This window comes from Phyllobates terribilis, unplaced genomic scaffold (assembly GCF_046119375.1).
Source record: "Phyllobates terribilis strain yellow unplaced genomic scaffold, ASM4611937v1 Scaffold_1__5_contigs__length_1240528914, whole genome shotgun sequence".
Taxonomy (NCBI): domain Eukaryota; kingdom Metazoa; phylum Chordata; class Amphibia; order Anura; family Dendrobatidae; genus Phyllobates; species Phyllobates terribilis.
In genome coordinates, this window is record NW_027362761.1 from 577,501,605 (window position 1) to 577,528,769 (window position 27,165).

A 27,165-nucleotide genomic window follows, 5' to 3' on the forward strand; every position below is an offset into this window, starting at 1 on the left:
AACAACCATCACTACATGAAGATATCACCACAACCACCATCAGTACAAGAATACAAAACCAGAACAACCATCAGTACATGAATACGTCACCAGAACCACTATTTATACAGAAATATGGCACCAGAACCACCATCAGTTTTGTTGCAAACTGTATTTGTTGCATGACAAATATAAAAACCATCATATGTATCCTTTTATAATGGGGTCTGCTTAGCCTTCCATTGGGTAATCCGCCAATTGCTGCCACCTTAATTGAAACCAAACAGTCCCCATTATAGTTAAGTAATATTAGTTTCCATGACTGTCCTTGGGTTTAACATTTAAAATACAGGATGTCAGGGATGAATATCGCTATTTTTTCATGGTATCATGTAAATGATCTGCAAGCAATGAATGATTCCATTTCTAACTATGGAAACACTCTCCATGTTGAGCCTCACACCTAAAGTACACCACTTTTTTTTCCTGGTGTTTTTTGGTGAAACAGGTAACAATTCTAGTGGAAGTGGTCATCAGAGCTTGTTACCTGACCCATCAGAGGGAGAGGTGGGGTGTGTTAGGGGTCCTGTTACCTTAGTCTCTGAACCATTCCTTTACATGAGGGCTGAGGGTTCATGTGAGGGGTCGTGCCATTGACTTCAACTGCCTAGGGCACTAAAGTACCTTGTACCAGCCCTGATCTGGGGCATTTCCTGGCAGACAGTGTGTATCTGGTGCATCCCTTTGCAGACGATGTATATCAGGTGCATCCACTGACAGACAATGTGTATCTGGTGCATCCACTGGCAGACAATGTGTATGTTGTGTATTCCATCACAGACATTGAGTATCCGGTGCATTTCCTGGCAGACAGTGTGTATCTGGTGCATCCCCTGGCAGACGATGTATATCTGGTGCATCCCCTGGTAGATGATGTGTATCTAGTGTATCCCTTGGCACACAGTGTGTATCTGGTGCATCCCCTGGTAGATGGTGTGTATCTGGTGCATCCTCTGGCAGCGGATATCTGGTGCATCCTCTTGCAGTGTGTATCTGATGCATCCCCTGGCAGTGTGTATCTGGTGCATTTCCTGGCAGACGGTGTGTATCTAGTGCATCCCCTGGCAGTGTGTATCTGGTGCATCCCCTGGCAGTGTGTATCTGGTGCATTTCCTGGCAGACAGTGTGTATCTGGTGCATCCCCTGGCAGTGTGTATCTGGTGCATTTCCTGGCAGACGGTGTGTATAAGTTGCATCTGACTCGCCCCCTGGGCCTGTGCTGGGAACCCGGAACCGGGCCTTTTGTAGTATGCTGGGGGTTGTAGTCTCCGTGGCGCTGACCCGGTCCGTGCCCAGGGTGGTCAAACCAGTGGCAGTCTTAATGTTGTAACAAGTGTCCGACTACGCCACCCGTGGATTGCGGTCAGTGGGGACCGCCGCTGCGCTGCAGACCGCTGAGGCTGATGTAGTTTGCGCAGCCGAGTATGGAATAACTCCCCACGGGAGAAGTATTGCCTCAGGGCAGCTAGTGTGGACGATGGGAGTGGTGGTGTGAGCGTCCCAATACTAATGGTGCTGGTGCGGCGATGAAACACAGAGACTTGTGATTGCAGTTTCCAATGCTTTACTCACAGTTGTTATTCGTGTCAATGCTGCAGGCGATGACTGCCCAAGCCGTGCTGCGTCCACCAGGTGAGGGACTCGGTCAACTCCCAGGCAATTCCAGAGTGTGGCACAGAACTCCCTTCTCTTCCCTTCTCTGGCCGTCCCCACCAGTGACCCACCTTTGTCCAGCTTCCTTGGGCCTTCTGTTGGCGAAACCTCTCTCCGGTTTCCCTGACCCTATGTGGTATGCTTTCCTGGTGGATGTAGTGAGGGGTCGCACCAAGATGTGGTCACAACCTCCGGTTTTGGCTGAGGATTAGTCGCCTCCACCAATTTGGGTTCCGGTACCTTGCTCTGCCAACCCTTCACCCGTTATCTCGTGGGTTCCTTCTTCACTCGTGTCTCTGGGCCTTTCTCTGTGTTCCTGTTCCTTGCTTCCTTTCTTACTTTCCTTTCTGTTCCTTCTCCTTTCTCTCTCTCTCAGGCTCCAGCCTCCTGACAAGGCCTGCCTGCGGAGCAGAGCCCATACAGAGGCTCTGCTTCCTGTTTTCTCCTCCGACTCAACTGAACTCTGTCCTAAGATGGTGCCCACCTTATATACCTCCCTCTATGTGTGAGCCCAGGTGACTAGCAACCAATGGGCTCCTACCTATGCCCAGAGACCCACCCCTATCTGCTCCTACACCACTGGGTGTACTTTCCACTCCCCACTCCAGCCAGGGACAGAAGCTGTCGTGCCTGCACTTCTGTGGGAGTACCGTTGAGCTGTCCCTCGGAAATGGGGTGTGTGTGGTGCATGCAGCCTAACGAGCCCTAGTCCACACTCCATCCTTACCCGGGAGTGGAATACCACACCTCTGGTTCGAGGTGCAATACCCCTGTAGCAGCCGAGCCCTCGGGGTGCTACACATCCCCTGGCAGACAGTGTGTATCTGGTTCATTTCCTGGCAGACAATGTGTATCTGGGTCATTTCCTGGCAGACTATGTATATCTTGGGCATTCCCTGGCAGCTTGTGCATAAGTATTATATTTTCTGGCAGGATGTGGCTTGCAACCTTCACTCTGAGCTGAATGTGGCTCTCATGGTAAGAAAGTTTGGAGACCACTTCTCTAACTGGAGCACTGTACAAAGGGGTAATGGCCCCTCTCAGCCCTGAAAATTCTTCAAATCTGACTCCTCTCATTGCTGGCTCAAACCATGCACCACACAAGGACAATTCTCTAAGAGCCCTTCAGGCTGTCCCTTTGCACAGCTGGATTATCTCAAGTCTACTACTCCAAGGCTGCAATGGTTCCCTCTGTCATCTCACTTTCTGCTTTTTGGTGATGTTCTCCAGGCTTTACTGGTCAATTCCATGATGTCCCCTTTCACCTATGGGTCCTTCAAAATCTTGGGGCCCAATACATAGTATTTTCTCTGTCCCCTTTGGGTTCTAACCCATCTTCAGTGACATCACAAAGTTTTGTCTACTATCCTGAAAGTCATCGCCTTTCCGCACCATAGCCTCCTGGATTCTCAGGTGCATCTAGCAGGTGAACAAAACACTTCATCAGTAGCTTGTCCCAATTCAGGTGCAGTATTCTTTATCAACTCCTCTGAGGCTTCATTATGTCCCTTCTTTTTGAGTTTCTCCATCCTAGGTCTGCAGTAACAGAGAACCTCTGCTTGCCATGCGGCTTCAGCCACACCATCACTGACTTCCTGCTCCTTCTCCCGACTTTTATGTCTGATCAGTAAAAATTCTGTTGACAGTTTTCTCATACGGATCTATTACACTGGATCACTAGATTGGCGGTTGGGAAAGGATTTAAGGTCCATAATCTGACAATAAAATTCGCCCACATTACAGCCATTTAAATGAGTCCTAACATTTAAATTACCGAACACTCCTGATCCATTTCTTTTAAAGAAAAATATCCCCACAAAAATCACAGAGAGTTTATTCTGAATTTTTTTGTTATCGTGGTGCTAACAATCCAACAATCTCCTTTTTGTGACCCCGGCCTAATGTAACATTCATAAAGGAAGAATCTTATCTTGTGCAAATTACTTATAAACCAGTAAAACCAATTTTGTGAAAGTGAAAGGTTTGTATCAGGATCCCATAGAGAGAAAACCATTAAGTCCTTTTTTATATATTTATTTCAGCCAGCAGAAAAATTGAAATTTTCTATGAAATAATATAATTTAAACCTCTTTTGAAAGAAATGCTGCATTCTGATCCCCGGCCGAGTCATTTGTCACTTTAACTTTCGCTGAAATGGTTGTTTTACGCCGCTATAAGTATTTGCATTATATATGTAGTTTTGCCTTTGAAGCGTTTGCATTATGAAAAGGTAAATGGGCCAAAAATTAAATCAGGATGCAGAAAATAAATATTTTAAAGGAGAAGGTGCTTAAAAAAAATGAAGCGAAAAGTAATTTTTTTAAATTTTACATAAAAAATCTAAAAGAATGAGAATCAGTAATAACAGGAAAGGGATGTTTAGTCAGTAAGGCTGCAAGGGGTGCAGTCACCTGGGGGTGGCACTGTGACAAATTTTGCTATAATGCCCAGCGAAGCTAAAACTAAATATTAATGGGAATGTGTGACCAGGAAAAGACCTACTATTTAAATCAGGTTTTTATGTTAAAAATGCTTTTAAACACTTTAACTGTTTTTTATTTTATTTTTGATATCACAATCTATCTTACAAATCTTGCAATTTTCACACCGGCCACTGGGATTGTGTTGATCCTACTTCCTGTTCTTTCAGAAAAATCATATGCACATTAGCAGCAATAGACTGACTCAGACACTATCTTTTGTATTAAGGCATTTAATGAGCGTGTGCAAAGTGTTAAGGGAGGGGGAGCTGTGACATTTATTGTGTTATTGTGAATGGTGGATTCTGTGTTATCAGCTGTGCATAGAGGCGTTAGTCTTTGTAATCCTGTCTGTGATGATAATGAGACTTCTGAAAAGTCTCCTAAAAAACAGGACTTATAAGTCTAAAATAGAACCAGTTTCTAGTGTGAAAATTTCAATAAAGATTATGATATGACTGTAAAAACCTGCAAGATGAAGTTTATACTGCACAGAGCATTACATAAAAACAAAGGCTGAAAAAATAGTGGCAGAATTTTAAAAATTGGCGCCATTAATCACACAACTTGTCCTATGGATCCCAAAAGGTGATGATAAATAAATAAAAAAAATGATTCATCCATTATAGTAGTGAAATAGCTACCACTTCCAATTACTAATATGAGGGGTATGAAAAAGTGTGTGTAGGGGGCTAGAGGGGTTTCTTCGTCAATGTATCCACTTGAAGGCTTTTTACTGTTCGGCACACATTTTGCTACTTTAGGGTACATATAACTTATTGACTAGATTTTATAACTAATCTACTTTTTTTGGCGGAGAAATGAAAAAAAAAAACAGCAATTCTGTTATTTTGAGAGTTGTTTACCTGTGTTCATTGCACGGTATAAATAATATGTATAATTCAATCACGGAGATACCAAATTTATATTTATCTTCTTGGGGACAGTTGACTTTTTTAACTTTTGCACCAAATGTTTTTAAAAAAAGCAGAAATCTTGTTTGATTCTCAACTTAAACCATGTGGAATTGTCTTCTATTGAGAGTTAAACAAGATTTTTATGTATCACCTGATGAAGGATGATGGATAAGTATCTTTTGACACGCTCTTTTTCTTGCTCTTTTGCTTATTTGAAGGAATGAGTATTATCTCTATAATATGTGGACCTTAACATTTATTGGATACGGTATGTATATGGTTAGGAGTTTATATATCATGTGATGAATTTACTTATTCCTATGTAAGTATTTTTATTGACACTAGTGGATTATCCATAATTTGCTGACCTGTGATCCCATTGGTATATCCCTGCCATTGCTATACTTCTCTGTTAACTTCGAGAAATTGTTTTGAGTAGACATGAGCTAACCTGAGCTGTAAAGTTCGGGGTTCGTACTGGACACCTAGTGTTCTCCTGATTGTCCGTTTTAGTGTTCGAAGAGAGAGAGAGAGAGAGAGAGACCTACCCATAGCCCTTACTACGACAACTTAACAGCACCAAAGTTCAGGTCCCTATTGACTTTATGGGGTTTGGATTTGGGATCAAGTTCTCCACGCGTATCAGTGGCCCATCTGGATCCGATTACATTAGAACCGGCTCCTTAGGACCGTCCCTTAAGGAAGTATAGCCCATTTTAGTTTTTGGAGTTTTTTAGCTGAGAGAGACCAGGGGTGGAGATTTAAGTTCATCCAGGAGGCTGGTGGGGGAGCGACCAAGAGGGGTTAAGAGCTCCAGCAGCAGCTAGCTCAGTGTCTTTGTCTCTGGGTGGTAGTGAGGATTCATCATGTGGGCGAAGTCCTGCAACAAAGAGAGAGGGCCCCATAAGCCTCCCATGTGGCAGCCCCTTCCCCACAAGCCAGTTCTTCCATCTGACTGGTAAATTACTTTTAATAACTGCTTTATACCTTTTGTACTACTACTATTGTGTTTGCATCTCTGACCATTATGTATGTATAATCCTTATGTATATATCCATCTAGATTGTGAGCCCTGATGGGGACAGCGACGATAATGTATGTAAAGCGCAGCTGATGGAGTCCCTCTGTAAGCAAATACAGGTGCAACATCTGGTGACCAGCCCGTACCACCCACAGACCAACGATCTGTGTGACGGGTTCAATGGCACCCTGAAGCAGGTGTTTAAGATGTTGGTCGACTCCCACGGGTGCGACTGGGAGTGGTACCTCCCACACCTGCTATTTGCCACTGGGAGGTTCCACAGGCCTCAACGGGGTTCTCCCCCTTTGAGCTCCTGTATGACAGGCATGCGCGGTGCCCCCTGGCTCTGGTGAAGGAAGTCTGGGAAGGGGACTTAGCCACCCCTGGGGTGTCAGTCATCGAATATGTTGTGCACTTCCGTGACAAAATGCAGGCCTTGGCGCAGCTGGTGCACGACAATATGGCGTGAGCCCAGGCTGACCAGAAGCGATGGTACGACCAGAATGCTTGTGAGAGGATCAACTAGGTGGGTCAAATGGTGTGGGTACGGGTCCCCATACCCCAGGACAAGCTTCAGGCGGCCTGGGAAGGCCCATACCTCATGCACCAGCGGCTCAATGCCGTATCGTACCTGGTCACCCTGGACAACGCCCGGGGAAGGCGGAAGGCCTTCCACGTAAACATGATGAAGGCACATCATGAGCGGGAGGCCTGTGCCCTCCCCATGTGCAACCTGTCAGAGGAGGGAGAGGCGGAGACCCTCCTGAACATTCTCGCCCAGGTGAGTGCGGGTGGGACCATCAAGAACGTGGAGGTTTGCCACCAGCTGTTGTCGGACCAATGGTCCCAGCTGTGGGCAACCCTACACCCCTTCCTGGATTTATTCAGCAACAAGCCCGGAAGGACAGAGTCGGCCGTCCATCACATGGACACCGGGGATCACCCCCAAATCCGGCATTCAGCATACCTTGTCTCCCTGGAGGTACAGCAGCACATGTGCCAGGAAATTGACGAGATGCTGAAGCTGGGGGTCATCCAACCATCCAGCAGCGCTTGGGACTTGCCTTTGATCCTCATCCCAAAGATGGACCGGACAACCCGGTTCTGCGTGGACTACAGGGGGCTCAATGCTGTCACGGTTACCGATGTATACTCAATGTCACGCATCGATGACAAGCTCGATCAGTTGGCCTAGGCCAAGTACCTGATCATCATGGATCTGAGCCGGGGATATTGGCAGATTCCCCTGACCCCCGAGGCACAGGAATGCTCTGCCTTTATCACCTCATTCGGACTGTATGAGTCCACGTTGATGCCATTCGGCATGAAGAATGCCCCTGCCACTTTTCAGCGGATTATCAACACACTTCTCAAGGGACTCGAAGGATATGCGGCCGCTTACCTGGATGACATTGCCATCATCAGTCCCACCTGGGAGGATCACCTGGAGCATCTGGATCAGGTGCTCGGGTGGATCCAATAAGTAGGCTTGACCATTAAGCCGGAAAAGTGCCAGCTGAGTATGAGTATCAGTATAGTAGCCTGGCAAAGCCCCTGATGGACATCACCAAGAAGAAGCTTCCCTCCGCAGTTGATTGGACAAATGACTGTGATATGGCCTTCCGGGCGCTGAAGACCACCCTTTCTAGCTTCCCAGTACTACAGGCAGCCGACTTTACATGGCCGTTTGTAGTGCAGATCAACGCCAGTGACTTTGGCCTCGGTGTTGTGCTCAGCCAGGTCGACACTACGGGCCATGAACACCCCGTTATGTATCTGAGCCAGAAGCTCCTGCCGAGGGAGGTGGCCTACTCCACGATGGAGAAATGTCTGGCAATTGTGTGGGCCATGCAGCGTCTGCAGCCATACTTGTATGGACTCCAATTCACCGTGAAACAGACCACAATCCCCTCAGCTGGTTACACACCATATCCGGCACGAATGCGAGGTTGCTATGCTGGAGCCTCGCTCTCCAGCAGTACCACTTCGGCATTCACCACAAAAGGGGCCGAGACCATGGCAATGTCAACGGCTTATTCTGACAAGGAGAAGTTGCGCACGGGCGCGTGGGGGAACACCAGGTGGTGCTGCCCCCTAGCACCCTCTAAAGGGGGGGAGGTGTGAAGAATATTGAAGACATAATCCCATGTCTATCATTGTGCCCTGTTTGGCGGGGGATTATAGAGGTCTACAAATGCAAAGCTGAAACTGGACAATTCAGCAGCAAGAAGAAGGGAGGGGGACGAGAGGCAGGGATTGACAAATATCTCACAGCAGCTGTGGAGCTCCACAGGAAGATCCCCTGTGGACCCCAAGCCATGCGGTCCTTTGTGTCAGACAATTATAATTCAACACCGAGTTATGGGAATACACATCCCAGTGATACACCAAATAGATTTTTGGAAACACCAGAACCGGGGGAATGTCACCCTGGCTTCCAGTCCTGTCTAGCATGTAGAGAAGGGGAGATACACGGAACAGCCTTTAAGGAGCCCCTAGGGCCACTGAGCTTGGTCTCCATGCGTAACAGGGGCCCGACTGGCTCCTTAGGACCGTTCCTTAAAGAAGTATAGCCCATTTTAGTTTTTGGAGTTTTTTAGCTGAGAGAGACCAGGGGTGGAGATTTAGGTTCATCCAGGAGGCCTGAGGGGTAGTGAGCAAGAGGGGTTAAGAACTCCAGCAGCAGCTAGCTCAGTGTTTTTGTCTCTGGGAGGTTGTGAGGATACATCATGTGGGCGATGTAATAACTGCTTTATATATTTTGCACCATTACTATTGTGTTTGCATCTCTGACCATTATGTATGTATAACCCTTATGTATATAGTTTAATGTCTAGTGTGCCCTTACGGCGATTAAATATATAATTTAACCTTGGGCTGCTCTTTTATCTCGATCCACGAACCTACAAGTCCGTTGTTCGGCTTAATCCTCATGCTGCCGGGGCTGGTTTCTGGCCCGATATAACTCCCGTTAACGGACCGGGGGGCTTATATCTAATAGAAACAGGTGGCATCTCTACCAGGCCGACAAGGTTCTGCTTCACTGGGTCTAGTGAAGGGACCTCTCAGCCTGTCATGGCTGTGAGCGTGTGTGGTGCCACGTCAGTGACTGAGTGGGCCACCTCTTCTTACTCCCGGTGCCTTCCTGTACCCATGTGGACAGGGGGTGTATGTGTAGAACTGTACCAATCTGACCTTATGCGTCCTCGAGGGAGTGTGGATCAAGGGGCGGATCCATATCACGTGTTCCGTCTGACGTAACTGTGACGCCAGGAGGGTGGTGAGGTATGGATCCGTCACAAGTGGTGGCAGTGGTGGGATTCTACGGGATCTCTCTGGTGTCATTTCTTCACAAGTGGTAGCGGCAGTGGGATTCTGTGGGATCTCTCTTGTGCCATTTCTTCACAAGTGGTGGCAGCGGTGGGATTCTGCAGGGTCTCTCTGCTGCCATTTCATCACAGCACCAATTTGCACTTTTTTTCTAGGGTGCCAACCTCCAGGGTCTAGGCAGGGTTTTAGCATTATCTTTGGTCACCACAGTTTAATATTTACCTGGGAGGTTCTTGTCTCATCTATTCCCTTCCCTTTTACCTCTGTGGATAAGCAAGTGTTTCTATTTGTTTGGCTCTGCCCTATATACACCCGACAACACCTGGGCCATTTTTTACTATGTAATATTGGTTCCATACCATTATCTATGGGTTTCATACTATTATCTATATTTGTATTCCTTTTTTATCTTTTTTTGGTGGCTGTTTGAGAGATATCATTTAGCATACTGTGAGCAGATAGTATAGGGTGTAATACGGTTATAGGGGGCGCCATTTGCACTATATCCTAGGGTGCCAACCTCCGCAGTACAGGAAGGGTTGAGACCAGGGTTTGTGCATGTTTTTGTGATTTCTCTAGAGACATTTACCCTTTTTGCACACATTCCGTCTCCCTGTTTGGATTTTCCATTATTGTTATCAGCTATCCTATTTGGATTCTATGATTAATATAGATATTTGTATTTGTATTTGTTTTGGTTTTCTTTGGGGTTGTCTTTTAATATATGTAATTAATAAATATTGATTTTAGGGGATCTTTGTGTAAGCCTTGTATTGTCAATCGTCTTACTTTACCTATTCCCGTAAACATCTCCCGTATACATATCAACATACGACTTTTTAACCTATCGAAAGAACAGATGTGTCTGTACAAAACTCGGGATTGCTTGACATGTATCATCCTCTTGGAAGTTCACAGCTCAACCCACTGGTGTTCGACAGCAGCAATAAGGAAGAAGACCATTATTAAAAATTCCTAAATCAGCCAACTATGAAGGCAGTCTGCCCATTATGGAGGCAGTCATTACCCTATTTGCTTTTCACATACAGTGGTGGCCAAAATCTTTGAGTCTGACCCAAATTTTGTTTTCACAAAATTTGCTACTTCAGATTTTATAGTGATAATTAGCATTAACTCTAGATTTGTATATAGATTGATCAAATGAATTGCAATAAATTGCAGCCATTACTGGCAATAAAAATGAACGTAATCACACAAAGCCAATTTCCAGTGAAATTCAACCCTACCACAAAGTGACCTGCTTACATAATTTCAGTGATCTCATTAGTTAACGAGGACAAGACAGCTGACATCACTCTGTCATGCTGAGTGAATTATAAGAGCAGGCTATTTGCTTTAAAAGGGGGCTGGTGATTGAAATCATTGTATTCTTTGTTAACCATGGTTACCTTCAAGGAAACAAATGCATGAATAATTGCTTTACATCAAAAGGGCTTTACAAGCAAGGACATTGCTTCTTATAAGAATGCCCCTAAATCAATGATTTATCAGATCATCAAGAACTTCAAAGAGAGAGATTCAATTGTTTTGAAAAAGTCTTCAAGGCACCAAAGAAAGTCTAGCAAGTGACAGGACCATCTCATAATGATTAGTTCATCACCAGTGCAGAGCTTGCTCAGGAATGGCAGCAGGCAGCTGTCAGTGCTTCTTCCTGCACAATAAGGGAAATGCTTTTGGTAGCTGCCTGGTGTCAAGAAGCAAAGAAAAACATCGAGGAAAGACTGATATTCTGCATGAAGTACAAGGATTGAACTGCAGAGGACTGGGATAGAGGACTAGGATAAAGCTATTTTCTCTGATGAAGCCTCCTTCAGACTGTTTGGGACATCTGGAAGAATGAGTCCTGTGCCTGCAAACAGACAAGCATTCATGTGTAGGGGCTTTTCATCCATGGAAGAAGCTTACTCAAATTTTGCCTAACATCACTGCCTTGAATAAAGAATGGGATCCAAACATCCTCTAAGAGCAACTTCTCCCATTATACAGGAGCAATGTGGTGATGAACATTGTTTTCCCCCCATGATGGAGACCTTGTTGCAAGGCAAAAGTGATGTCTAAGAGGCTCAGTGAAAAAAACATTGAAATTTTGGGTCCATGGCCAGGAAACTCCCAGATCTCAATCCCATTGAGCACATGTGGTCAATACTCAAAAAAGTGACAAACGAAAATCCAGAAATTGTGATAAACTCCAAGCAATGATGAGACAAGAGCAGGCAGTCACCAGTCAGGATTTGGCACAAACGCTGATATCCAGCATCCGGGGCAAAGGACGGAAGTCTGGAGAAATCACTGGAAATATTGAGTTTTTGCATAAACTTGATGTTTGTCAATAAAAGTGTAAAAACTTGTTGATAAAAAAATGTTGATAATTGTACTCAAGTATCCAGAGAAACATCCGACAAAAAGATCTAAAAATGCTCAAGCTGCAAACTTTGTGCTAACAAACTTTGTGTCAATCTCCAAACTTTTGGCCACAGATGTACATTTTAGCGCATACTGTGAACTGCTGCACTCTGTGTTTTGGATATAATAAAGTCACACCAGCTTGCACCTGTTCACATTTGACTCATTTTGGCAGGAGGTGTTGATCAGATTTGTTCTCTGTGGATAGATAGATTGACAGACGGATTAGATAGATACAGCTATATCAGATATAGCTACATCATTACTGACCCTGGTGTCTTGGAAATATACTTTCTGTACACAGAATTATGCTTCCTGCTGGGTAGAAGATGCATTATTTTCCACTCCTGGAATATATTTGTTGTATGGATCGTCCATTATTCCTTTGTGGTAGTTATATAACATTAAATAGGGGAAATTATACGGCAATTATTGATTTTCCTGCTGCGCTGCCCCGTACCTCGATGGTTTCCTCGTAAATTGCTTATTAAATTTAAGTTTATGCAAGTGAGCAAAGAAAAGATCAATACGCGCGAGTGAATGAAGAACTGCTGAATGAATTCATAAATTAATACAATTGTAGCGCGGCGCGGCTTGTACGTCCCCATTATTTATTTATGTTCCTCTAATAAACGACAAGGGGACGTATCTCACAAAATATGCGCTGCCTTGTTTGAAGGATTTCTATGTCTGATATATACTAAAATAATAAAGAGCTCGCTACTAACATAAAACAGAAGGAGGTAAATGTCTGACTTTACAAAGTAAGCAACCCTGTGTAGAAGAGAGAGGCAATCTCTTGTCCTGCAGATTCCATTTCTTGCAACCATTTTAGACCCGTACTCATAGCATGTCTTTAAACTATTGGGCTCACTATAGTGCTGTTTGCACCCTTGATCGGAGCCTATGGCAAAAGAAAACTGTCGTTGCCCAGTAGGAAAAAAAATGCACCTTTTGTGCCACCTGTGGGAAGCTGCTCTGGAAGTCAATATACTGTATAGCTTGTTAAAAAAAAGTACTGAAACATGACGAGGGATAGAGACCCCATCTAAATTGCATATATTTCCCAGAGAGAATTACATTTCCAGCTATATGTTCACAAGGAATACAAGTTGACCCTGATGATCACCCTACACCAATGTTGACTGGATCCTCTTCATGGGTCCCAAAGACTAGGCCGATAGATGAATTATTCCCTGAACCTCTCCAGTTAGCAAACTACACTAAGAAAAAACATAAATGAAGAAGTGATAGTTGTGATTGGTTCCGGGTGCCAAAAATTGTGCTGCCGAAAGAAGTCTGTATGTGATACATGGTAGATCAAACATGACAACACTCATCAAACATGCTCTGTTTAATGACGTTGACCCAACATCCAAATGCATCCAACCCTATGAGATCCCACTTGGGTACCTACTCTGTGGCCCATCAGTTCCCCCCATGACACAATCGTGGGGTGCCGGTGGGCTGCCATACCATCTTGCTACTCCGGTGAAGCCATGTCAAAATGGTACCATTAGGCTACGTTTCCATTATGAGCTTTTGGTGAGTCTTTGATGTTGCAGATTTTCTGCACCATTTCTACACCCATTAAGTAAAATAGGTTACTTGCATTTTTTCAAAAATACACAGCGAAAAAAACTCACCAAAAACACATACGTAGCCTTAAAAACTGCATCCCAGCACTCAAAAACAAGCCCATACACAGCTCCATCAATGGAAAAATAAAAAAAAGTTACCGGTCTTAGAAAATGGCGAAACAAACCAAATAATTTTTTTACAAACTTCCTAAAATTTTCTGAACTCCTAAAATAGTATAAAAAATACATCTTTGATACTGTTGTAATGATACTGACCTGCAGAATCACGTCGCCAGGTCACAATACCACACAATAAACGCTGTGAAAACGAAACCCAAAAAAACTAGGGCAGAATCGCATTATTTTCACCTTTTCACCGAACTTGGAATTTTTTTCTACTTTTTCAGTATATTATATGATAAAGTGAATGGTGTCCTTAAAAACTACAACTCATCTCATCAAAAAATTTTCATAGCCCTTGTACTGCAGTGAAGAGTAAAGAGCTCTTGAAAAAAAGTTGCAAGAACGAAAAATGGGTACGTCGTTAAGGACAAATTGATGAAGTTTAGAAAAGAGGTGGAGGTGCATGCAAAAAGCTGGACATAAATAGGGGCAGGGGCTATGGGGAAATATTTTAGCTGGGGAGAGTATCCCCAAAAGTTGACGTATTTGGTCCTTGGGGGTCTAAAAGCTCCGAGTTACGTCTCTAAAGATACGTGGTATCATTCTTACCAAAGATACGTGTTGAAGGGTTGATAGGGTTAGAATATTTGAACGTGTCACTAATATTTCTTTTACTTGTGGCTAAAATTGCAGAATTTCCCTTTTGGCTCTTTTTGTCTCCAAAACAGATGAGGACGGTGAACGTTGAAAAAATAGCTAGTCACCTTTCGACGTGGCGCCTTATCACTAACACTTTGAGCTGTCGTACCTGCAGGCATGTTATTCCGCTGAAGAAAGCAATCGCATTAAATAACGACAGCGTTGCTGACACAAAATTGTTCTTTGCCTTTAATTTAGGAGCCGCCGAGCCCCCCGTTTGTTGAATTTGCAGCATTTCCCTTAAGGGCACTTAAATTTGTGTCAACAAAAACTAGAAGGAAGGAAATAGATTTCTGCTTCTCGGGTAAACGGCTCCAAATCACCGTGTCGCTCTGTATCCCTCCAAATTGTGTTATTTTTTACTCCTTCCATTTCTCTCGTTGGATGAGTTTCTCGGCTCGTGTCATCAGATTGTCACAAATCAAGGCCTCGCTCCTGTCGCACCTTTTACCATACGTGTAGCTTTCATTACAATCCAACCATTTGTGGTTCCTTCCTGTCTTAGGAAATTATCTCGGTAACTGGAAATCTACAATTCCTGACACATATCATTTTTCACATTTAATTAGAGATTTGGGCTAAGAATAGACACATCTGTTATGTGCGAACCTGACAATTTTCCTTTTTTTCGCTTTCCGTTTTTTTTTCTCTTTCTATTTTTCTGAGAAAAAAATAGCAAATGTATAATAGATTTATGGTTTCCTTAAATCGGCTATAAATAAGACACTTTTTTCCAATCACTATGAAAAGCCTACACTTTGATTTTTTTCACAAGGCACTGTGACCGATCATTGAGAGAACTGTGCAGCTGCTCACAACTGCACTCTTCTTTCTCTCCTGCCCGACACTGATCTGTACTGTTAGTGCAGGGCAGGCGAAGGAGCTGAAAGTCATATATACATATCATTCAGCTTCCTATGAAACAGATCACCAGACAGGACACCTGTAGCTGGAGATATAGCTGAGCAGACCATCATGCAATAATAATTTATTTATGTCTGTAGTGCTGACATACTTATCCCCTATATTTTATCCTAGATCACCAGGAAACATAATATTCATATTCCCTATACTCAGGTGTTAAACTCTTAGTTTAGCCTAAACCACCAAAGAAGAAAATGCAAACCCACTCATATACCAAAAATCACCTCTTTAGAGATGAGCGAACCCAAACTGTAAAGTTTATGGATCGTACAGGACACCTAATGTCCAGTGTTGAAGTCCGAACACGGACGTCTCCCGGAAGTCTGTTTTAGTTTTCGGAGTTTGGGGGAAGTGAGAGAGGAAGAGAGAGAGGGTGAAGAGGAGAGAGAGACTTTTTCAGCTCCCTAGCCCTTACTACGACCATTTTACAGTACCAAAGTTCGAGTCTCCATTGACTTCTATGGGGTTCGGGTTGGAATTCGAGTTCTGGTACCTGAACCAAACTTTGGAGTAAAGTTCCGATGAATCCGAACATCCATGAGTCCGTTCATCCGTACAAGTCTTCTTTCACCTTAGACCACCAGGGAATCTGAATAATAACTCACCACCTGTAATGGGTGTGTCAGAAGTGACAGACAATCACCCTGCAGCTGGTTACAGGAGATCTCTTCATTTGGCATTACAGACACCTTCTTAGAAACTGTCTCTCTAGGATCCAGCAGCTACCTTCCTCTTGCTAATTAAAACCTTTGCCTGGGTGTATAAATACCTGCTGTTTGCTAGAGAGAGGTGCTGGTGATATTCACATGACCACTTGTGAAGGCTTGAGCAAGAGCAGAACTTCTTCCTCTCTGGAGCTAAGAGGACGTGTGTTCACCTCTCTGAAGTCGTATAAAGCTTAGCTATCTTCCCTTGCTTGTTCCCCTTTGTTGTCTTTAGTTGTCAGTGGGGATCAACTAGCGCTCATCTCCTCCCTTCCCTAGTCAGGGCCAAATGCCAGGGAAAGACAGGGCAAGGTTCATGTGCAGCGATTGGCTGTGGAACCAATATATGGACGTTAGGGGAGACAGGGTGATATAAGGTCAGCCTAGGAGGTCTCCACTACCCCCTTTCCCTAGAGTCTAGGCCCCCTTTTCCCCCTTCCCTTCGTGTTGCACTTAGTCTTTCCTACACCTTGCGTGACATTATCGCCGGCCGTGCACATTTTGAAAAGAAAAAAAAAACTGACACTTTCGTGTTTTTAGTGTGTGTTTTTTGGGCGGGGACTTTTTTTTATTCTTTTCTCCCTTGGTATGGGTCCAGTTGCAGAGCTCGCAGAGTGGCTGCGCAGTCTGTTTCTGAAGGTGAATGACCTCCGCTATGAGGTTCAGCAACAGCATTAGCGGCTACAGGTCGCTAATGTGGGGGTATCTGCAGATAGGCCTGCCCAGCCTGAATCCAAGGTTGCCCTCCCAGATGGGTTTTCAAGAGGTAGGGACAAGTTTTTTGCATTCAAGGAGGCCTGCAAACTGTATTTTAAACTTCATCCTTACTCCTCCGGAAATGAGGAGCAACGTGTTGGAATTCTGATCTCCCTACTGCAGGGAGATCCTCAATCGTGGGTGTTTCTTTACTGCAGGATTCGGTTTATGGAGGGGTTTTTTGGAGCTCTGGCCCTCATCTATGATGACCCTGACTGAGTCGCTTTGGCTGAGTCTAGGCTACGCCGCCTTCAGCAGGGAGATCGATCAGTGGAGACGTACAGTTCTGAATTCCGTAGATGGGCAACGGATTCTAAATGGAATGACGTGGCCCTTAGAAGAAAATTTTGTGAGGGTCTTTCTGAAAGGTTGAAAGTTGCCTTGGTAGTATATGAAATCCCTCAGTCCTTGGAGGCTGCCATGTCGTCGGCCATACGTCTTGATAGACGCCTTCGGGATAGACGATTGAGACCACCTTCTCCGGGGCCTTCTTGATGGGGGTTATGTCCCTTTGCAGGGTGAGCGGTCTGGCAGTGATCCAGTACTGGGGGAGGTGGAGTAACCTATGCAGTTAGGGGGTTCCTCTGCATCGTACATTTCCCTGCAGATTCGCAAAAAAAAAGGCGCATGTTTTTTTTGTGGGAGAAAGGGACATTTTATTGAGGCCTGTCCTTCGATTCCTAAACTAAAGGAGACTCGATTAACTCTTGGTAGTCTGGAGTTGGATAAGCAAGGGGTGCATTTGTTGCCAACTTGCAGTTCCCGGTTTGTCCTGACTGAAGAGGTGGTGCTAGAGAGCAAAACCGAGAACATTTCTGTGTTTGTTGACAGTAGAGCTGGAGTCAGCATGTTTGATGCTGAGTTTGTGAAAACTCGTGGTCTTGCTCGCTGTACTTTAGCTAAACCTATTTCCATCTTCGCCATTGACTCGGCACCACTTGCACAGAAAGTGCAATGTAAAACTGAGGGTGGGGTCGGTTCATTGTGAAATAATTCCTTGCTATGTCCTGGACAGTCTTCCCACCTCAATTGTTCTGGGTCTCCCCTGGCTGGTGAAACATAATCCGTTGATGAATTGGCAAGCCATGGAGATCATTGAATGGGGAGATTACTGCCATAAGAACTGTTTAGATATTTCCCTTGCTACTGTCTCTACAGAAATATTACCTGCTTTTCTGTCTGGTTTTGAGGACGTTTTTGCTGAGAGGGGGTGTCAGGATTTGCCTCCTCATCGTGCTTATGACTGTCTAATTAACCTGACCCACGGAGCTAAACTACCGAAGTTCAGACTGTATAATCTTTCTGGCCCTGAGAGACAAGCCATAAAGGATTTCATTGTGGAAAATCTGGAGAAGGGACACATCAGACCCTCATCTTTGCCTGTGGTGGCAGGGTTCTTCTTTGTGAAGAAAAAAGATGGCAGTCTACATCCCTGTTTGAATTTCCAGGAATTAAATCAAATTACCATCTGAGATCCATACCCTCTTCTTCTGATTCCTGATTTGTTCAGCCAGGTTGTTGGAGCTAAGGTATTCTCCAAGTTGGATTTAAGGGGAGCGTATAATCTGGTTAGAATCAGAGAAGGGGACATATGGAAAACAGCGTTCAATACCCCTGAGGGGTATTGTTATGCCTTTCGATTTGACCAAGGCACCTGCGGTGTTTCAGCATTTCATAAATGATATTTTCCATAATTTCATTCGGGCTGGCTTATCATTCATTCTCAGCAACAATTTTTTCACCTTCCTCCATCGGGCATACCATCAAATCAAAGGAACTGCGATGGGGTCGAAGGTCGCACCCACTTTCGCAAACATCTTTATGGGGGTGTTTGAACTCGTGTTCATTTATGGAGGTCCTTTTTGGAAGGGGATTGTTTTTTACCAGACACATTGATGATTTGATTTTCATCATCAATAGTAGCATCATAGAACTGGTAGCCTTCACCGAGTTCCTTAACAGCAATCGGTGGGGCATTACCTTCAATTCTGCACTTGGCACAGACAGTATCAATTTTTTAGATCTCACACTTTTTATAGAACATCCGATGATTCACACAAAAACCTTTTTTAAGAAGGTAGATACCAACAGTTATATCCACTATAACAGTGGACATTACAACAAATGGCTGCGCAAAATACCATACAAACAATTTCAAAGGATCAGAAGGAACTGTAGTTCAGAATCGGATTTTAGTGATCAATCGGGTATCCTGAAAAAAAAAATTTCTCAAGCAAGGTTACCCCAGGAACCTGATCAGGGAATCCTTTGAATAAGTGAGAGATACCTGTAGCCAGGACTCCCTTCTCACCGGTTCCAATGCAGATAAGACAAAGTTTGAGGACAGTGTGAAATTCATCACCACTTACAATTATCAACAGAAACTTTTCAGAGAAATTCTGAAAAAGAATTGGTTCATCTTATTAAATGATCCGGTTCTCAGAGAAATTTTACCAAATAAACCCTCTATCATTTACAGAAGAGCTCCTACCCTCAGGAACATTTTAGCTCCCAGCAGAGTTCATTCCACCCATACAACGAGAAGTGATGAAACGAACAAAAAGAAAAAACTATTACCAAATGTGGGGAAAGGAATTGTATGTGCTGTCTAAACATCACACATGGGGCCGGCGCTTTGTTTCATCATCAACTGGGGAAGTTTTTAATATTAACTGTAATATGTCCTGCGATACGGACTTTATAATATACCTAATAGAATGCCCAAGTAGCAAACAATACATAGGTAGAACCATACAACCATTTCACAAGATAATTAATTCTCACAGGCATAATGTAGTTACGGGTTTTCTCAAGCATGGATTATCCTGACATATGGCCTACCAACACAACAAGGACTTTAGAAGCCTGAAAATGATGCCAATAGAACACATTTTGTGGACTACTCCTAATAGAATCCAAAGTCTAAACAGAAAGGAGATTTATTGGATATACAAGATGGACGCATTAAAACCACGGGGTTTAAATGAGGCAATGGAGACTTTCCTCTAAAGATAGTTCCATGGACGTTTAATATCCCTGATTACCTGCTTGGTGGTTTCGTCGCAGCGCCTTCCATCACCGCATATCTCACATCCATTCTTCCAATTTCTGCCAGCTTGCTCCCACCCTGTATCCTCAAAGAGAACATCTGATGGGTCTTTGTATTAAGTGGTTCTCCTGCACACAACCGCAATACATCAGTGCTGTCCCCGGCACTTAAGAACACAGACTATATCAGCCTATGCAAATTCATCATTCTGTTCACTTGCACAGATATCCCCCTCTGATTCATTAAAAACGTTTTAACCAATAATCCAAGATTACATTGCACTATACGATGTATATGGTGTTATCCATTCATTTATTAATTTTTTCTCAATTTACTCACATGACCAAGTAATGATCAACCATCTAGGGAAGTATGATATATATGTAGCACCCTGAGGACTCGGCTGCTACAGGGGTATTACACCTCAAGCCAGAGGTGTGGTATTCCACTCCCGGATAAGGATGGAGTGTGGAACTGAGCTCAGAAGGCTGCATGCACTACATACATCCCATTTCCGGGGGACAGAACTACGGTACTCCCACCAGTATATGTGCAGGTACGACAGCGTCTGTCCCTGGCTGGAGTGGGAGGGGGGTGGAACATCCCAGTAGTGTAGGGGCAGATAGGGGGAGTAGTCTGGGTACATGTAGGAGCTCATTGGGTGCTGGTCACCTGAGCTCACACATAGAGGGAGTATATAAGGTGGGCACCATCTTAGAACAGGGTTGTTGTTCAGTTAAGGCAGAGGAGAAGAGCAGAGGAGCTCAGCCAGAAGGGCTGACAGGGAGCTGTGGCTCCGGCTGGGCCTAGCTCCAGAGCAAGGCCTGCTGAGAGAGAGAGAGAGGAGTCAGAAGGACCCAGAGAGGAAAGAAGAAAGAACCCCAAGACCCCAGAATACAGACAGAAGGGTGAAGGGTTGGCGGACCAGGGTACCGGAACCCAAGCTGGCAGAGGCCAAAGCACACCTTAGCCAGGAACCGGAGGTCGTGGTCAGGATCTGCCACGACCCTCACCAAATCCACTAGAAAGGCACACCAAGCATAGGGTCAGGGAACCCAGAAAAGGTGCAACCAACAAGAGACCCGAGGGAGCCGGACATAAGTGGATCCCTGGTGGGAACGGCCAGTAGAAAGGGAAAGTCAGAAAGGAGCTCAGGACCACGCTGCGGAATCGCCTGGGGGTTAGCCGAGTCCAGGACCTGGTGGACGCAGCACGGCTCGGGTGGTCACTGCTGTACAGAGTGACCCGAGCAACACCAGTGAGTAAAAACCCTGAAACTGCATTTCATGCCTCTGAGTCTCCTTGCTGCACCTTCACAACCACCATCCTCCACGTCTGACCCCCTGAGGCTATACCCCTCCCGTTGGGGGTTATACTACCACAGCTGCACACACACCACCAGCCTCAGCGGACCATCCTGCAGCGGCGGCCTTTTGACCGCAAATCAACGGGTGGCGTAGTCGACACTAAGAACATCTGCAAGGACTGCCGCACACTGAGTTTGACACCCTGGGCACGGACCGGGTCACAGCCACTCGGAGACTACAACCCCCATCTGATCCGGCTCCGGGTATCCCTAACAACATGGCCCAGGGGGCGCGTCATATAAACATAGGTTTTGTTAGTGATCTGGAGTGTATTCTTATTCTATCTCCATGATAGGGATATGGGCTATGGTCGAGTAAAATTGTTGATGCATATGCATACATTTGTCTATCGTTTTACTAAAAATATCTTCTTTCCTCTGCAAGAACCACCATACAATTGTATCTCCCTAAAAAAGTAACAAGAAAATATCTACCAACTATCGAATATTCCCATGGTCTAGAGGGACTGACCAAGGGCGGTGTCTACATATGGTGCAGAGCAGTAATAAGTAGCAGGCTCGAATCTCGAACGATAATCATTATATACATAATTTTACTATTTTTATATCGTGCACCATCTGTGGAAGATGTTTTTAATTTTATGTAATTCTCATTTACTTTTGATTATAATTGTTAATATATTCTCTAAAGGAATATGTAAGGTTTTAAATTTTTAAATGTATCCGGTTGCTGGTGCTTTGGCGCCAGTTTTTTTCATTTTCCATATACAGTGCCTACAAGTAGTATTCAACCCCCTGCAGATTTAGCTGGTTTGATAAGATGCAAATAAGTTAGAGCCTTCAAACTGCAAACGAGAGTAGGTTTTATGAACAGAAGCATAAATCTTACAAACCAAAAAGTTATGTTGCTCAGTTGAATTTTATTAAATTTTAAACATAAAAGTGTGGGTCAATTATTATACAACCCCTATGTTTAATATTTTGTGGAATAACCCTTGTTTGCAATTACAGCTAATAATCGTCTTTTAGAAGACCTGATCAGGCCGGCACAGGTCTGTGGAGTTATCTTGGCCCACTCCTCCATGCACATCTTCTCCAAGTTATCTAGGCTCTTTGGGTGTCTCATGTGGACTTTATTCTTGAGCTCCTTCCACAAGTTTTCAATTGGGTTAAGGTCAGGAGACTGACTAGGCCACTCCAACACCTTGACTTTTTCCCTATTGAACCAGGCCTTGGTTTTCTTGGCTGTGTGCTTTGGGTCGTTGTCTTGTTGGAAGATGAAATTACGACCCATCCTAAGATCCTTGATGGAGGAGCGGAGGTTCTTGGCCAAAATCTCCAGGTAGGCCGTGCTATCCATCTTCCCATGGATGCGGACCAGATGGCCAGGCCCCTTGGCAGAGAAACAGCCCCACAGCATGATGCTGCCACCACCATGCTTGACTGTAGGGATGGTATTCTTTGGGTCGTATGCAGTGCCATCCAGTCTCCAAACGTCACGTGTGTGGTTGGCACCAAAGATCTCGATCTTGGTCTCATCAGACCATAGAACCTTGAACCAGTCTGTCTCAGAGTCCTCCAAGTGATCATGAGCAAACTGTAGACGAGCCTTGACATGACGCTTTGAAAGTAAAGGTACCTTACGGGGACTCGTCTGGAACGGAGACCATTGCGGTGGAGTACGTCACTTATGGTATTGACTGAAACCAATGTCCCCACTGCCATGAGATCTTCCCGGAGCTCCTTCCTTGTTGTCCTTGGGTTAGCCTTGACTCTTCGGACAAGCCTGACCTCGGCACGGGAGGACACTTTCAAAGGCTGTCCTGGCCGTGGAAGGCTAACAGTAGTTCCATAAGCCTTCCACTTACGGATGATGCTCCCAACAATGGAGACAGGTAGGCCCAACTCCTTGGAAAGGGTTTTGTACCCCTTGCCAGCCTTGTGACCCTCCACGATCTTGTCTCTGATGGCCTTGGAATGCTCCTTTGTCTTTCCCATGTTGACCATGTCTGAGTGCTGTTCACAAGTTTGGGGAGGGTCTTAAATAGTCAGAAAAGGCTGGCAAAAGAGATCTTTAATCCACACATGTGAAGCTCAGTATTCTTGGTGCCTGAACTACTTCTTAATACTTTAGGGGGACCAAACAGAATTCTTGTGGTTTGAGAGGTTGAATAATAAATGACACTCTGAATTAACTTTTTACGTTTTAAAAAAAAAAAAAAAAAATTTGCTGCAGTGCATTTCCCACTTCCAGGCTGATCTACAGTACAAATGTAACAATGCCAAGTTAATTCCGCATGTGTCAACCAGCTAAATCTGCAGGGGGTTGAATACTACTTGTAGGCACTGTATATATATATATATATATATATATATATATATATATATATATATATACGTTCACTGCCGATAACACCATATAAGCTATACACTTGATGAAGTGGACGGGATGTCCACGAAACGCGTCTGTTTTTAGCTTTGTTAAGAATAAATCCACAAAATAAGAACTGGATTCTGTATCAGCTTTACAAACGGAGGAGCGCGGAACTACCGACTAGTGTTGAGCCACCCCCGTAGTGTTCGAGTTCGGTTCGGTTCGTCGAACACCCGTGTGTTCGCCGAACTGTTCGTCGAACTGTTCGTTGAACACCTTCGAACACCGTTAAAACCAATGGCAGGCAAACAAAAACACATAGAAACACATAGAAAACACCTTCAAAGGTGTCCAAAAGCTGACAAACTGCTCAGAAGACACAACTAACACATGGAAAAGTGACAAGTACATATAGTCATGCGAAAAGAAAAGAGGTGGAGGAGTAAAAGGAGGGGGAGACACAGATATAGGCATGTCATGCCCTTCTAAAATCCAAAAAGTGAGAAGCCGACACGTTCAGTCCGCTCCTGCCCGTGCCACCTCCGTGTCGCCGGGTTTGTGCCAGAGCCGCAGTGAACCCTGACGGCCAGCCCCCCTCTCCCAATACTGGTGCCTGTCCGCTGGTGGGTCGAGCGAGCCCCCCTGTGGTGGAGGCAGCTCTAAGCTTTTTAATTTAAATTGTCTCTCTAATTTGAATGAATACACTTTAAATCCATTTACAAGGATCTATTGGAGGGCAAGTCTCATGCCAGCAGCCGCGTAATTCCAGCTCCAGTAGCGTCCACTAAAGCTGCTGCAGTTAAAAAGCTTTTATAAGGATCGAGCTCGGCTGTCCACCGCAAGGCATCCTACTGCTAGTCCCAGCCCCTATGCCTTGGGGTGCCTCCTGATGCTCTTCACTGAGTATCCCGTGGTCCCGAAGCATTTCCTTTGAAAAAATTAAGTGTCCAAACTACAGGTGGTGTAGCTTGCTTAACAGCCGGGATAATCCGCTGACTAGCAGACACTGCTACTAGGCACAAAGTATTTCCTGGGCTAGATGCAGTTAAAAAATTGTAATTAGATACTCTCGTTGGATGCTGAGAAAGCATTCCATAGAGTCTCCTGGCACACCATATATGATTCTCTTAAAAAGCTTGGGGTAGGGGTCTAGGGGACCCTTTTATAGCCAAAATCACGGCCCTGTATCACAATACGTCACCTAGGCTGAAGATAAATGGAACTGTAGCACCCTGAGGGCTCGGTTGCTACAGAGGTATTGCACCTCACCCAGAGGTGTGATATCTCACTCTCAGGTAAGGATGGAGTGTGGATCAGGACCCGACACCTGCATGCATTACACCACATTGCCGTGGGGCAGGGCGACCAATATGCCTCTGAGATGGGCACGACAGTCCCTGTCCCTGGCTGGAGTGGGGGGAGGGAACACTGAGGAAGGGGAACCCTGTAATGCAGGAGCAGGGAGGAAGCAGCTTCTGGGTGCATTGAGAAGGGAGTATAAAAGGTGGGCACCATCTTAGTTCAGTGCAGAGAAGTCTGAGCAGAAGTGGCAGGGAGCAGGGGCTCTGCATGAGCTCTGCTCCGGAGGCGGGCCTAGTAACAGAGGCCCAGGCCTGGAAGAGGGAGAAGGAAGGAAGAGGAGCGGAGAAGGCTCCAGGAACGAGGAATGAAGGGATCCCAGGGGTGCGGACGGGCGAGTCGCCACCGCACGCCCGAATCCACCTGCGTGGAGGGGTCAGGCCAAAGGGGGAGACCGGTCCCCGAAACTAGTGGAGGCAGGAAACGACCCTCAGCTAGAAACCGGAGGCTGTGACATTTTATGTGGCGCAGCCCCTCGTTACACCCGCTAGGAAGGCACCACATAGGGTCAGGGAAACTGGCGCCAAGTTTACCAAGAGGAGGCCCGAGGCAGCCGGACAGAAGGGTTGGTAAGAAAGGCCAGACAAAGGACACACAAAGGGGGTCCTGTGAAGCGCTCCAAAGTTATCTGGGAGTTGTCTGAGCCCCTCACCTGGTGAGCACAGTACGACGTGGGCAGCCGTTACCTGCAGACGTGGTCTGGATAATAAGAACTGTGAGTAAAGGCCCTGGACTGCATCACTGACTCCGTGTCGTTACTGCTGCTGCCCTGCACCATCACCCCCATCCTCCGCATACACTGCCCTGAGGCTATACTCCTCCCGTGGGGAGTTATGCTACGCTCTGCTGCACCCACAACACCAGCCTCAGCGGTCTGCCCTGCAGCGGCGGTTCACTCTGACCGCAATCCACGGGTGGAGTAGTCGGACATTTAAACATCAAAACCACATAAATAGTTCCGCCACTGGTTTGACCACCCTGAGCCACGGAACCGGGTCGCCGCCACGAAGACTACAACCACCAGCATCCACCAAAAAGGGTCCGGCTCCGGGTGTCCCAAGGCCCAGGGGGTGCGTCAGAACATTTTCATCACCTTTCACTATCACCAATGGGACAAGGCAGGGATGTCCTCTGTCCCCTCTCTTATACATCCTAGTGACGGAGCACCTGCTCTCATCAATTCGCCATAACCCCAATATTAGGTGGATTGAGGTGGGAGGCACCGAGTTCAAGTGCTCTCTATTTGTTGATGATGCCCTAGTATATATCACTCAATCACATATATCCATCCATGCTGTTATGGCTGAAATAGATCACTTTGTTACATGGTCAAATTTTAAAATCAATGCAGCGAAGTCTGATGCCCTCGATGTCTCCCTCCTCAAATCCATATAGGATTCCATCCAGTCCAACTTTCCCTTTGCCTGGCCCTCACAGGGTATCAAATACTTAGGAATTCCTATTCATAGAGACCTCTCCCATCTATGTTATCTTAATTTTGGGCCCTTTATTGAACAACTCCATACAGACCACGGTTGGCAAGTTAAAACTGTAAGATTCACTACGTGAACCACTGGTGTTTTGTGGAAAAGCACATTTACACTGTGTTCCAAATTATTATGCAAAAAGTGTTTAGGAGTGATAAGGGAAGAATTTGTTTGTTTGTCAGTTAAACTCATTGATGGTGATGTGTGTCAGGGCTCTTTATATCACTGTAAGCAATTGCAGACACCTGTGCTAATTAGTTTGGCAGGTGTGTCCAATGAAAGGCAAGACTACTTAAGAAGGCTGTCTCACATTATTAAGCAGCCTACATTTTCTGCCAAAATGGGAAAGAAAAAGGATGTGTCGGCTGCTGAGAAGCAACAAATTGTGGAGTGTTTAGGTCAAGGCATGACTACAATCAACATTGTGCGATGATCAGGATGAAGTGTCTTGGCAATCAAGAAGTATGTAGCTGATTCACAGTACACACGTGTGCGTGCTGATAAGGGCAAATTGAGGACTCTTTCCTACAGGCAATTACGTCAGGTTAAAAGAGCAGAGGCAAAAAAGCCTTGTCATAGCAGCAGACAAGTTTTTGACGCTGCTGGTGCCTCCAACGTCCCCCGAACAACAAGATGCAGGGTCCTTCAGAGGTTTTCAGCTGTGCATACGCCATCCTGTCGACCTCCTCTATCCACTTCACACAAGCAGAAACGGCTCCAGTGGGCTAAACATTACATGAAGACTGATTTCAAAACTGTTTTGTTCACGGATGAGTGCCGTGCAGCGCTCGATGGTCCAGATGGATGGAGTGGAGGATGGCTGGTTGATGGACACCCCACGCAAACACGGCTACAGCGCCAACAAGGAGGAGGTGGAGTAATGTTTTGGGCTGGAATCATGGGGAGAGAGATTGTCGGC